Genomic DNA, 15277 nt, shown 5'->3' on the forward strand with positions numbered 1-15277 from the left:
TCTGGAAGAGCGAGACCCTTCGAGTGGACAGGTCGGCCCTGGGTGAGAATAAGATGCCTTCTGTTTCTTTCCTGTCTCCCCGGAAGATTCTGAAGATTCTGGGGGGGGGAGGGTTTGGGGTGACTGGAGCCGCGTTCTGGCCTCTTTCTCCCCATCCTTGGTCACCATCTCCTGGCCCAGTTCGTCCCCCCATTCAGCCTCTCCAAGATCAGTAAAGGTGATAAACCACTCCTGCCAACCCGCGAGCAGATAAGATTCGTGTTTACAGACTCTCCCATCCCCCTGATGCGTGAGTTTCATTTTAAAAAGGGGTTTAGGAGACACAAGCATTGCAGGAGATTCTTATACAAGAAAACGAGTGCAACCCGTAAGCCGCTGCCCATAAATTCAGTTATTCAAGTGATTACTACGAACTCTGCCACCTTCTCCACTGTACACAGACTAAATGTTATTGTTAGTCTGAACCTTCTCACCTCCTCCACGGAGTGCAGATCGGGAAATGCTATGAATAGTCCTCTCTCCCCCAGCCCCACGCCTTCTGCCACTGGGAAGATGCTTGCAGGAAGTGCGCTAGGCTTCGAAGGCCAAGGAATTTTAATCTTCCCTGTGTCTCGTACTGTTTCACCTTCTTTCTCCTCTTTTCGAAGCACGTTTATAAGCTGACAAAAGGCTCCGACGTGTTTTGTGTCATTTAACATTCACGGTGAGCCTTGGGGACCGTCTTCAGGGCATCGGCCACGCTCTTCCCTTCGTAGACGAGAAAACTGGGGCTCGGAAGCAGGAAGCCACTTCGCCAAGGTGTCACACCACAAGGATGTGATCTAAGCTGTCTTGTGCCAGATTCCCTGTCCACGCATCACAACCCAGGTGTGGCCACACAGACCTGCCCTGCTGCAGCCTCACGCAGAGGAGTGGAGTGTCTTCCCCTCTTTCTGCCCAAGGGCACAGAGGGTGCGGGTTGATCCGTGGGGTGCAGAGGAAGGAACTGGGGGGAGGGCGGCGAGGCTCGTGACTGTCCACACCTGTGTGCGGGGACACCCCGGGAGCCCTCTGTGCTGCACCTGGGCCTCCGGAGTCGGCACGTCCTTGAGCTTCTTCATGCCTGTGTCTCCCTCTGCACCTGCGGCTGTTTCTGCATCCATCTTTCCAGTTATCAAAGAGAATGTCCTTTCCTGCCTCGGGGTCTTGCCGCATCCCAGTCTCTCCGTAAGGGCCTCTCTTCTTAGGGTCTGATGATCTCAGCTCAAACGGAACTCACTCAAGCAAGCTGCTGTAGGTTGGGGGTTGGGCTCCCTAATAAGGAGACAGTCAAGTCCCTAAGACTGGAACCTACGAATGTGACCGTATTTAGGAAGGTCACTGCAGATGCAATCGAGGGACGATGAGGTCACACAGGGTCAGGGTGAGCCCTTATCCAAGGATGGGTGTCCTCGGACAAAAAGGACAATGTATACACAAACACACACAGCGGAAAGGACGCCCGGATGATGGGAGCAGAGACGAGAGTGACAGGTCGACAAGCTAAAGGCAGACCCAGGACTGGCAGCAGCCACAGGAGCGAGAGAGAGGCACCAAGAGGTCTCCTCAGAGCCTCCAGAGGAGCCAACTCTGCTGATAACTGGATTTCAGATGTCCAGCCTCCAGAACTGAAAGACAACATGTTATGTTTCTGTCCCTTTTTCCACCAGGTTTGTGGTCACTACGACCGCCCTAGGAAGCCCAAACAGAAGATTTTCTGGCTTTTCCAGAACAAGCCAGGTCATTCTAGTGCATCTCTTCGTAGCATCAGCTATTTTTTTCTAAAGAGCATTATACTGTGGCTTACGGTTATATATTTGATTTTTTTTTTCTTGGTCTTTTTGCCTTTTCTAGGGCTGCTCTCATGGCATATGGAGGTTCCCAGGCCGGGGGTCGAATCGGAGCTGTAGCTGCCGACCTACACCAGAGCCACAGCAACGCGGGATCCGAGCTGCGTCTGCGACCTACACCACAGCTCATGGTAACGCTGGATCCCCAACCCACTGAGCAAGGCCAGGGACCGAACCCGCAACCTCATGGTTCCTGGTCGGGTTCGTTAACCACTGAGACACGACGGGAACGCCTATATTTGTTTGATTTTTTTGATCAGTATTTATCCCTGCACAAAAATGGGAGCCCTATGAAAATGGAGAATGTTAGGTTTTGCTCACTCTAGAGAGTGAAAAAACCCACAGGGACTAGCATAAAACAGTACAGAATGCAATGAATAGTCCCTAAACGAACGAAAGAGTGAGTGAATGAATGAACAGACCGACAACTGGCAGGAAGGGAGAATGGCACTTGGGATTCTGGCCGGGGAGGATGCGGAAAGCATCCACCTGAAACCAAAACGAGGTCTGTGTCTCTTTCCCGAACTGTGCCTCTCGACTCTCTCCATCCCTGTCGCTCTGACTTCTTGCTTCTGTCAAGTTAGCTTCAGAACATTTGTCTGTTGAAGTGTCTGTGGGGACTGATAAGACTGATAAACCCACTCATGAGAGCGGGGAAAACTGTCAACCCCGACGCCGATGATAAATACTGTAAAACTGGGAACAACGGAAAACAAATGATTTCTCTCCATAAGTGAAAGGGGCTGCTTTTCTCACTCTTCATAAAACGGCGCAATAATAATTATTTGTATCATCAATTTTGTCTATAATCCAAAATGATAGACAATTTTTATTTAGTGGGAACAGAAGTCACATATATTTTTTCCTATCTTTAGTGTTAGCTATTTAGGAGCATAATCACATACTCATTTATCTTAAAAAGTACAGAAAAATGATGCTGCTTAACGGTGAAGGGCAAGAACCCTGGAGCCAGACCCCGGCCTTAAAGATGAGCTGCAACACTCAGGGTGTGAGCTGGCATATATTACTTAAGCCTTTTTTGCCCAGCTCTTTTTTTTGGGGGAGCGGGGGGCACGTGAGGCATGCAGAAGTTCCAGCAACCTGAGCCATAGCAGTGACAATGCCAGATCCTTAACCCACAGAGCTACCAGGGAACTCCTCTCTGCCCAGCTTTTAATTTCACAGCATTGTTGTACGGATGCAATAAGCTAAGATATGAAAATATATAGCAAAATAACTGGCAACTGGTAAAACTCAATACATTTTAGGATTATTATTACTATTAGACATCTGGCATTTGATGAGACCATGGTAAGCTGTCCTTGAGATAATCTCATTTATTTATGTCACAGCTACAAATTACAAATCATTTTCCTCGTTCATCTTTCAGAATGAAAAAGCACTGAACAAAATAAACTGAATGACGTGTGGGGTGAGGGAGGACAGAGGGATTTTGCAAACACATTTCTTTGTAATAGAAATTGCTGAAAGCTTAATTAATCTTTTTATTTTGGCAAATAGGGGGCATAAGATGTCAAAAAATGGAATTAAAATTACTATGCCCTATTTCCATCCTTTTCAAGCCATTAATGTATTCTATGGTAATTAAGTTCAAATTTTTCCACTCTAGTCTTAGTCCTGTCAAGTCAGAATTTCAAAGGATTGTTAAAAGTGCAGATTAACCAAATCATGTATATGGTTTAAAGACTCAGAATGACAAACACTTTGGGGGCTGAACTTCTGATCACACAAACCAGATTTCAGTAGAAAAATCAAACCCATTAAACATATCTGTGGTATTTGTTCCTTCTCAAAGAAATCCTTTTGACAACATTTTCCATGTTTTATCTGCTCGAGAATTTTGTGGCCAATTAATTAATATATTTAAACTGATGATCAGAACAGCCACAAGAGAACTTACCTCTTCTCTTGGAGTCAAATAGGATTGCTCCCATTCAACCTCAGATTTAATGTTGACTTGTCTGCTGGCAGTTGCTACTACTTACACTGGGAAGACACTGAAGTTAAAAAAAAATTCTTTGGGAGTTCCTGTCGTGGTGCAGTGGTTAACGAATCCGACTAGGGACCATGAGGTTGTGGGTTCGATCCCTGCCCTTGCTTAGTGGGTTAAGGATCCGGTGTTGCCGTGAGCTGTGGTGTAGGTCGAAGACGAAGCTTGGATCCTGCGTTGCTGTGGCTCTGGCGTAGGCTGGCGGCTACAGCTCTGTTTAGACCCCTAGCCTGGAAGCAGCCCTAGAAAAAGGCAAAAAAAAAAAAAAAAAAAAAAAAAAAAAAGAAAGACAAAAAAAAAAATTCTTTCAAGTTCCATTTTGGCTAGAGAAGATAAAGCTCATTTGAAAGGGAGGTGAGCAGCTTATTACCTTTGGGGGCATTTCCTACCTTGCCTTTGCAGTTAATTTTGGGATTCAGAATATGGACAGCTAAGATAGAAACAGGACTCCTTGGTGGGCTGTCTACAGCCCAAGTAGCCACTACCCTAGATCAGACTTCCTAAGAGATGGAGGGGCCAGGCAGGAAAATGAGACACCCCTACAGATCCCACCACTGTCTAGGAAATGGACAGACTATGCTTGTCGAAGCTGCTGTCTGTCCTTCTCCCCACTCCCTCTCTGTGGCTCACAACTGCCATCCTCAGCTTTTGCAGTCTGTGTCTAATTTGGCCTCTCCTGCCTCCCTGAACGTGTTAGCTCTCCCTCTGAGACTGCATCTTTCGAAAGCTTTTCTTCTCTCTTGGTATTGTTGAGATTCATTCTTTGTTGCTGAGAGTCAGAGTTCAACTTGGAAAAAAATATAGTAGATGGAAACAAATGTTAAATGAAAGAAAATAAAACAGAGAGAACAAAACAGTTTTGATAGGCACTGAAGTTTATTTTATATCCTCTCGGCCTTTTGACCAAAGTGATGCACATATATATATGTGGCTCAGAGCTTATCAAATTGTGACAAATGTGTTTGTTTAAGGCTCTACAATGGATGCTGAGCAACCTGAAGACACAGAGTAAAACAGAAGCACATGCAAGCAAGCCAATTCATTTTACTCTATGGCCATTCTTCCATACGGGAGCAGAAGGATCTCCTCCCCTCATTTCAAATGTAGATTGAGGATGAGTATTAGCGATCAAGTCAGACTCACACCCAGCTGAAGATGTGATAGCTATGAACCCTTGCGACACGTTTTATCTGAACAGAGTTGATTTACAAAATTAATCAGTTTCAGATGGACAACAGAGTCATTTGATATTTTTATATATTATATTCCATGTAAAGTTATTATAAAATACGAGTTCCCAAAGAAGGACATTATGTAATGATCAAAGGATCAATCCAAGAAGATGTTATAACAATTTTAAATATCTACGCACCCAACACAGGTTCACCACAACATATAACGCAAACGCTAACAACCTTAAAAGGAGAAATCGACAATAACACAATCATAGTGGGGGACTTTAACAACCCACTTACAGCAATGGACAGATCAACCAGACAGAAAATCAATAAGGAAACACAGGCCCTGAATGACGCATTAAACCAGATGGACTTAGTAGATATTTATAGGACATTTCATCCAAAAGCAACACAATACACATTCTTCTCAAGTGCACATGGAACATTCTCTAAGATTGATCATATCCTGGGCTACAAATCCAACCTCGGTAACTTTATGAGAATTGAAATCACATCAAGTGTCTTTTCCGACCACAATGCTATATGACTGGAAATCAACAACAAGAAAAAAACTGCAAAAAACACAAACATGTGGAGACTAAACAACATGCTACTAAACAACCAATGGATCACTGAAGAAATCAAAGGGGAAATTAAAAAATACCTGGCAGCAAATGACAATGAAGATACGACACTCCAAAACCTATGGGATGCAGCAAAAGCCATTCTAAGAGGAACGTTTATAGCAATACAAGCCCACCTCAGGAAACAAGAAAAAGCTCAAATAAACAAGCTAACTTTACATCTAAAGCAGCTCGAGAGAGAACAGACAAGACCTAAAGTTAGTAGAAGGAAAGAAATCATACAGATCAGAGGAGAAATCAGTGAAACAGAAACAAAGAAAACCATAGAAAAGATGAGTGAAACGAAAAGCTGGTTCTTTGAAAAGATCAACAAAATTGATAAACCCCTAACCAGACTTATCAAGCAAAAAAGAGGACTTAAATCAATAAAATTAGAAATGAAAAAGGAGAAGTAACAACAGACATCACAGAAATACAAAGAATCATAAGAGACTACTACATGCAACTATATGCCAATAAAATGGAAAACCTAGAAGAAATGGACAAATTCTTAGAAAAATACAATCTTCCAAGACTAAACCAAGATGAAATAGAAAAGATGAATGGACCGATCACAAGAACTGAAATTGAAACTGTGATTTAAAAACTTCCAACAAACAAAAGTCCAGGACCAGATGGCTTCACAGGTGAATTCTATCAAACATTTAGAGAAGAGCTAACACCTCTCCTTCTGAAACTATTTCAAAAAATTGCACAGGAAGGGATACTCCCAAACTTATTCTATGAGGCCACCATCACCCTGGTACCAAAATCAGACAAAGATTCCACAAAAAAAAAGAAAACTGCAGGCTAATTTCACTGATGAACATCGATGCAAAAATCCTCAACAAAATATTTAGCAAATTGCATCCAACAATACATTAAAAGGATTATACATCATGATCAAGTGGGATTTATCCCAGGGAGGCAAGGGTTCTTCAATATCTGCAAATCCATCAGTGTGATACACCACATTAACAAAATGAAGAATCAAAACCATATGATCCTCTCAAGAGATGCGGAAAAAGCCTTTGACAAAATCCAACACCCATTCCTGATAAAAACCCTTCAGAAAGTGGGCATAATGGGAACCTACCTCAACATGATAAAGGCCATATATGACAAACCCACAGCGAACATCATTCCCAATGGTGAAAAGCTGAAAGAACTCCCGCTGAGATCAGGAACAAGACAAGGATGTTGGCTCTCGCCACTACTCTTCAACATAGTTCTGGAAGTCCTAGCCACAGCAATCAGAGAAGTAAAAGAAATAAAAGGAATCCAAATTGGAAAGGAAGAAGTAAAACTATCCCTATTTGCAGATGACATGATACTATACCTAGAGAATCCTAAAGACGCTACCAGAAAACTGTTAGAGCTCATCCACGAATTTGGCAAAGTCGCAGGATACAAAATCAATACACAGAAATCAATGGCATTTCTATACACTAACAATGAAAGAGCAGAAAAGGAAATTAGGGAAGCAATCCCGTTTACCATCGCATCCAAAAGAATAAAATACCTAGGAGTAAACCTACCTAAAGAGACAAAAGACCTGTACTCTGAAAACTATAAACCACTGATGAAAGAAATCCAAGATGACACAAATAGATGGGAAGATATACCATGCTCGTGGATTGGAAGAGTTAATATTATCAAAATGACTATTCTACCTAAGGCAATCTACAGATTCAATGCAATCCCTATCAAACTACCAAGGACATTTTTCGCAGAACTCAAACAAAATACTTTAAAGTTTGTTTGGAAGCACAGAAGACCCAGAATAGCCAAAGACATCCTGAAAAAGAAAAATGGAGCTGGAGGAATCAGGCTCCCGGACTTCAGACTACACTACAAAGCAACAATCATCAAAACCACATGGTACTGGCACAAAGATAGATGTATAGATCAGTGGAACAGGATAGAAAGCCCAGAATTAAATCCACACACCTATAGTCAATTAATCTATGACAAAGGAGGCAAGAATATACAATGGAGAAAGGACAGCTTGTTCAATAAGTGGTGTTGGGAAAACTAGACAGCCACATGGAAAAGAATGAAATTAGAATACTCCCTAACACCATACACAAAAATAAACTCAAAATGGATTAAAGACCTAGATAGAAGACCAGACACTATAAAACTCTTAGAGGAAAACATAGGCCAAACACTCTCGGACATAAACAGCTGCAACATATTCTCAGATCCAACTCTTCTGTATTGACAACAAAAACAGAAATAAACAAATGGGACCTAATCAAACTTCAAAGTTTCTGCACAGCAAAGGAAACCCTAAACAACACAAAAAGACAACCCACAGAATGGGAGAAGATCTTTGCCAGTGAATTGACTGACAAGGGATTAATCTCCAAAATTTATAAACACCTTCTGCAGCTCCATACCAAAAAAAAAAAAAACCAACCCCATCAAAAAATGGGCAGGAGATCTAAACAGACAGTTCTCCAAAAAAGACATACAGATGGCTGGGAAACACATGAAAGGATGTTCAACACCACTCATTATTAGAGAGATGCAAATCAAAACCACTCTGAGGTACCACCTTACACCAGCCAGAATGGCCATCATCCAAAAGTCTACAAACAGTAAGTGCTGGAGAGGGTGTGGAGAAAAAGGAACACTAGTACACTGTTGGTGGGATTGTAAATTGGTGCAACCACTGTGGAAAACAGTATGGAGATTCCTCAGAAAACTAAACATAGAACTACCATTTGATCCAGCAATCCCACTCCTGGGCATCTACCCAGAGAAAACCATGACTCGTAAAGACACATGTACTCCAGTGTTCATTGCAGCACTATTTACAATAGCCAAAACATGGAAACAACCTAAATGTCCATCGACAGAGGAGTGGATCCAGAAGATGTGGTACATATACACAATGGAATATTACTCAGCCATTAAAAAGAACAAAATACTGGCATTCTTAGCAACATGGATAGACCTAGAAACTATCATGCTAAGTGAAGTCAACCATACAATGAAATAACAACATCAAATGCTTTCACTGACATGTGGAATCTGAAAAAAGGACAGATGGAACTTCTTTGCATACCAGATGCTGACTCACAGACATTGAAAAATTTATGGTCTCCGGAGGAGACAGTTTGGGGGGTGGGGGAAAGTGCTTGGGCTGTGGGATGGAAGTCCTGTGAAATCAGATTGTTATGATCATTATACAACTACAGATATGATAAATTCATTTGAGTAATTAAAATAAATAAATAAATAAAAAGTCATATTGAGAAAAAATAAATAAAGAAATAAAGGAAAAGTCATTAACAGATGATCAGGTGTGCCCGCACACAGAGGGGGGTGATGATGATTCTGACTCCCTGTCTTAATGATTAACCAAGATTCCTTCCCTGTCTCCCTTGAAGAGCTTTCAGGGCAAAGCAGAACCTTTGGAGGTGGTTGTGGTTGAACGACAAGTCCACCATCTTCCCAGATGCCCAGAATTCTACTTAAAGGCACTTTTCCTTTCTACAGACATTTGCATGTAACTGATTTTGTAAGAGGTGAGCAGTTGGACCCCCATCCAGTAAGACTCACCCCACAAGGGAGAAGACTCTCAAGGATGGAGGCTTTTCCCCTAAGATTCAAGGCAGGCAAAACTCATGATGGTTTCTCTTCGTCTCCAGTTTGGCCACACCAGTTCCCATGTTTGCTCTCTAGGAAGAGCTAGATGAATAAGAGTCCTTCTCATGGCACTGCCTAACCAACTGCAGCCGTTCTAGCCTGTGCCCTGGGCCCAGAGACTCATTCTCTTCCCTAGCTTCCGATGTACAAAAGCAAGGCTTGCTTCTCTCTTCCCCTAAAATTACAAAAGTGGAGGGTGTATCCTGGGGGTGTTGGGTGGGGAGGAGCCGGGGTGGGGAGAGAGATAGCTCAGGGACTTTCTTCTTCATTTGTAGTCATTTATTGCATACTGATTCATAGGAATTGAGGACTAACTTGACTTAGACTGAGACGTAATTTACATACATCAAAACATTTTTCTGACAAAGTTACAGTGAATAATACACAGTTCTATTACATTTTACATTTTAAAGCCACAGTGGATCCGGTATCTGCAAGCTGAGTGCATTATGTTATCTGCCTCTGTTTTAAAGGAGAGAGAAAAATAATATTCTATGGAGAGAGCTTCACAATACATAGGCTGCTACCCCTATGTTAACTTTTTTGATCCCAATGAAGTTTAAGTAATTACAGCAAGAGTGTTTAGACAAATCCCTGTGGAGGCTGGATAATATTTAGTAGGTAGGTAATGAATTCCAGCCAGGCTTAAGATTTTTCTATATGGCATGAGGTGCATTGAGACTGACATGCAGCACGGCTTCGGGGAAGGCCACCCACGTGTGTGCTCTGTGGTGCTGTGTGCAGTCGTGATACAAAAGTACACACAATATGGTCTTTCTGGTGCCCTGTGGCCCACAGAAAGATGACTACATTTCAGCATTAAAAGCTCTCTGCGGCGTTCCCGTCAAGGCTCAGTGGTTAACCAATCTGACTAACATCCATGAGGACTCAGGTTCAATCCCTGACCTTGCTCAGTGGGTCAAGGGCCTGGCCGCTTGGATCCTGCATTGCTATGGCTGTGATGTAGGCTGGCATCTACAGCTTCGATTAGACCGCTGGCCTGGGAATCTCCATATGCCATGCAGGTGCAGCCCTAAACAGCAAAAATAAAAATAAAAATAAAAAAATGAAAGCTCTTTGCAATCTGACCCAAACCTCATTTATCACAATCTGTGTAATCTAAAATTTGGCGATAAAGGATCTGTTTGCTAACCACCTTTGGTTGTAACTAGCCTCTACTTTGCTACCCTACTGCCTGTGCTGTGACCACGATCTAATAGAGCAGATAATAGGCAATGATTACATACGTAGGAAAAACACTAAGGGACACCAAGTTTGTGCTGTTGGTAAAGGACATTGAAATCAAATACAGCTGGAAAGGTAATTTGGGCCAGATAAAGGCCTTATTTGGTAGGCCCAGGGTTTGTGGATGTTTCGAAAAGCTGCATGACCTGAGCAGAGGTGTGTATTAGTAAGACAAATGGGTTACAGGAAGAAAATTATCGCGAGACAGAATTAGGATCTAGCCTCAGTGGATATGGAGAAGCACAGACGTAGAGAGATTTCCAGGGTAAGAAAAGATAATTGACAGACACATTCTGGGGAGTTGTCTAAATTAGTAAAAAAAAAAAAAATTAGAGAAGGAGTCTTTGAAGAATAAAATCATGATTAAAGAGAGTAGTAGAATAAAATCATGATTAAAGAGAGTAGTAGAATAAAATCATGATTAAATGAGTGGGAGTGGGGCTGAGTGGCCTGGGCGATAAAGAGGAATTAGGGAGGATTTCCTTTACATCCATGCAGTGAACTCGTTTCCTTGAACATTTTACCCACCTAAACACATTACCTAAAATTTATAGGTTAACAATAAGAGCAGAGCCAATAATGGAATGAAAATAGGATGCCAGAAACACAAACACCGCAGACGGTTTTACCCTAGCAGCATCTGCCAAAATGTGACGGTTCTCAGGAGCTGGGGACAAGAAATAAACTCCATGTTTACCATGAATACGGCCTTACTTTTTATGAAGGATCCTGTGTACAATTTCCGAAGAGAACAAAAAATCAACCTGCTCCATCAGAAGGACACAAAGGCAAAATGCCTATTTGGACTTTGCGGATGTGTGAAGAAGTGGGGAAACACTTCGCTGAGATGGAACCACAAGTCATCCTTCGTGAGGAGGTGGCCCAAGTGCATGCTACCTGTGTAAGTACTCGTATTAATATGCGGGTTGAAAAGCCAGTGATCTAAGCAAGCAGGGAGAAGCAAACTCAAAACCACTTTGGCGAAACATACCTTTAACACAGACCTCGACAAATTACCCCAGATAAATTCCAAGGTAGAAAGTTTACTGAGGGGAGAGGAGAAGAGAACAAAATTAGACAAAGATTCAAATACTGAAATGATTAAGCATAGGGTGTAAATTATATATGCTAAGGGATTAAAATGTAACTGCTGTTACAAAAACAGAAAAATTTAATAAGATAATGAAAATAGTTTATAAAAATAACCCAAACAACTTTTATAAATGAAAACAACTCAATTCAACCTTTAGGCAAAATAATAATAGTAATAATAATAATAATAATAATAATATGAAAATTAATTGAAAATTAAATGAGTGGTGAATATTAGGTTAGATAAAGATGAAGAAACATTTAGTGACTTGGAAGACAGAGCTGAAGGAAGCTTTCAACGGGAAACCAAAGCAAGAAAGTCTAATGTATATCTTATGATATCTTGGGGTGGAGTGGGATAGGCAAATCTGGGGAGAAGTAATATTTGAAGACATAGTGGAAGCTTTAGAATTTAGCAAGTGTCTTATGAGGGAAACTCAGCTGTGTCTGAGTTTCCTCATTGTGTCACTACTAAAAGCTCTGATCAGGACCAAGCCCAGATTCTTAGCCTGTGGCCAGAACCGTGAACTGGCAATTCTCCAAGGGAAAAAAGGCAACTGAAGATCTTCTTTTTTGGTTTGTTCGTTTATTTGTTTGTTTGTTTGTCTTTTTGCCATTACTTGGGCTGCTCCAGCAGCATCTGGAGGTTCCCAGGCTAGGGGTTGAATCGGAGCTGTAGCCACCAGCCTATGCCAGAGCCACAGCAATGCGGGATCCGAGCCGCATCTGCGACCTACTCCACAGCTCACGGCAACGCCGGATCCTTAACCCACTGAGCAAGGGCAGGGACCGAACCCGCAACCTCCTGGTTCCTAGTCGGATTCGTTAACCACTGCGCCACGACGGGAACTCCTGAAGATCTTCTGATGATCTCATCTGAAAGTTTCTTACCTCTGTGGAATTTTAGTCCCTCTTAGTTTTCCTTACTTCTGCAGCCCTCAAATGCCGTTAAAATGTGACTTGTGTAACATGTCTGGCTTTTCTAGTTATTTTTGGCGGAAGTATAAACCTGTTCTTGCAGGAAGTGGAAATACAGGGAGGCTTCTTTGATATTTAAGCAAATTCAACTGGTTAGAGCATTTATGAAGGGCCTATTGTGGCTAAAGAAGAAAAGTTGGTAGCTGGGAACGAGAACATGTAGAACCTTATATAGTTAAGGATTTGGTTTTCCAAGGACTTTGTGGACAAAATATGATAAGGACCAAAGAGATCAATGAAAAAGTCTCTAAGGAGAGAGACAAGATACAGAGAAGGAACATGATTCTGGGGTGGGGGGTGGTATCTGGGTGTTAGATTGAAGAAGAAAGCTTGAATCCAAAGACTGAAATAAATTAATTCACTTTGCCATCAGACACTCATTTGTGGCTGAGGGGTAAAGGCAGAGTAGGGTTTTTTTTTTTTTTTTTTTTTTTTGGCTGTGCCTGTGGCATGAGGAAGTTCCCAGGCTAGGGATCAAACCCAAGCCACCAGAGCCACAGCAGTGACAATGCCAGATCCTTAACCTGCTGAGCCACAAGGGAACTCCAAAGGCAGAATATTTTAAAGATAAAGAGAATGCTAATTCTTTATCATCATCCTCATCGTTCAAGTAAGATAAAAAGCAGTCTACTGGAAAAGTAAGGAGAGAATCTCCTTGTTAGCAAAAGTGAAGCTTCAGTGATTCTAAAACCTACTGCCCACTCATTTTGCTCACCCAGCGTCTCTACTTTCTTCTGATAATAGAACCTTCTGGGAAACAACCCTTCTCCATTCTCAGTTCGTATGAGTTCAGTAGTGTCAACTGTTTTTCCCTGTACCACCTTCCTTGCCTGGCAAAGGGTGGGTACATGATCTAGAACTGCCCACAGCAACTGGTTCTAGGATGAACACAGTTTTTTAAATAGCGAAATTCAATTCCAGGGGTTTTGATGGAGTTATTTTGCTTGCGTTGCTGGCATGTTGGTGTGGATCTGGAAGTGGGTACCTTGCCAGCACAAGAGAGGAGCTAACAGAGAGAGCGCAATAGAACCTGAGAGGGAGGAAGACTGAGAGTCCGCAAGACAGAACACTGAGACAGAAAACAGCCTAAGGACATGCTTGAGCATGGCTCTCTCTTTACACAACATCAGAAATCATCTTTGCTGCTTACATCAGCTGGAGTTGTGATTCTGCTGCTTGCAGAAGAATAACTCAAAACAAAGGCGCATGGCAAAACTTGACATGGATAGAATGCATTCGCAAAAAAACGGGAGCTTCACAAGGCATAAAAAAGCCAATCCTAGAATTTCCAGATAGAATAGAACCTCAGAGGTACTCAGCGAAATGTTTCGAGTTGTTCTAAGTTCCATAGTTCACGGTAGCCCCGCAACTAAAATCCAGGTCTCCCATACTTTGTTAAGAAGAGACGGGGTTGAGCTTCCCCCTCTCTCCTCGCCACCCTGCACTGGGGCTTCCGGCACTGAAGGAGGACAAGAGGAGAAGGCCCCAACATTGGAGGTGGAGCAAAGAAAGAGGAAAGACAGACAAGGAGGAAGGATTCACTCTTCGTGGGGACTAAACTATCCATCGGTAATCGATCGGCTTCTTCATGGAAAATCAACTGGATTTTCTGTGATACCTACGATGGCCATTTCTCAGTAGAGAAGTCTCATAGAGCTTAGGCGTCCTTAACTTCTAAACATCTTTGGCTGTCAAGAACCATTTGTACTTGACCTTGCTGATATCGCTCACTTTGAAGAAAGGCTGTGTGGTAGCATGAGAAAGCGTCTCTGAAAGAGCAGCCCTTGCAGTGTGACAGTGTGTGGAGACAGTCAGAGGCTCCCTGGAGCTCTGTTCCCTTCTCCCCAAACATGCAGCATTTATTGGATAGAACCAGGGAGAGAAACTAGCGCTAACAACACAGCAGAGTGTCAAGAGCAAGGTACAAGCAAACCTCTGCACACACACCCATCGGCTGGGATAATTTTATCTCATCATCTGCTCTACCCGAGATGCGTGAGTGAAATCTCATTGGTGCTGCGAGAGAGAATATTCTTGGCCCTAAAAGATAATGGTCCTCTGATTTCTTGATTCCTGGGAGTGAGTTTTGCATCAGAGAAACCCATTGTGAATGTACAGAAAACTGTATCTTGCTCGAGCTGGGTTTGACCCTTGAGTTCACTCTATGTGACTTATCTTTACTGCAACTTAAGCAGTGGATTTTTGGAGCTGGAAGGGAATTCAAAGAGCATTTAGTTCAGAGACTATTAATGAATGGTCACTTGTTCAGTATAAATATATTTGCGGTTCTGCATGGCAGCTGGCAAGACCCTCTGTGCATTGAGCCTCGACGCTCAGACCTGCAAAGTGGGGGAGCTGGACTCAGGGAAATCTACCACCAATTCTAATGCAGAAAAGCTCTGACTGTAACCTCCAGATAAAGTGCATGGTGGGGGGCTAGCCACCCAGTTTGTCCCAAAGCATTGAAAAGGAGCCAACAGCTCACCTTTCTGCAACCTAAGCACTTGCGATTCGAAAGGACAGTTGCAGGAATTCCCGGTGTAGCTCAGCAGAAATGAATCTGACTCGCATCCAGGAAAGGACAACTCCATTTTTTTTCCTAGCAGAAGAAAACCTTTTAAAACG

The 15277-nt window shown here is 42.6% G+C and overlaps 1 protein-coding gene across 5 annotated transcripts in view; it reads right to left on the minus strand.

The window, feature by feature from the left end:
* JAKMIP2 (janus kinase and microtubule interacting protein 2) overlaps positions 1-15277 on the minus strand; it is a 172842-nt gene that overhangs the window by 91535 nt on the left and 66030 nt on the right. For 2 of the 5 annotated variants that reach the window (XM_085014956.1, XM_085014954.1), the window contains exon 2: positions 3790-4121. The exons of the other annotated variants lie outside the window; for them this stretch is intronic. The gene's annotated coding sequence lies outside the window, so the exon portion shown is untranslated. The remainder of the gene's footprint in view (positions 1-3789; positions 4122-15277) is intronic. 5 annotated transcript variants of the gene reach the window in all.

The sequence above is a fragment of the Sus scrofa genome, chromosome 2, assembly GCF_054392235.1.
Source record: "Sus scrofa isolate SSC_HxYL_T2T_F1_AM1 chromosome 2, Sscrofa_HxYL_maternal_Yorkshire_Landrace_v2.0, whole genome shotgun sequence".
NCBI classification, from domain to species: Eukaryota; Metazoa; Chordata; class Mammalia; order Artiodactyla; family Suidae; genus Sus; species Sus scrofa.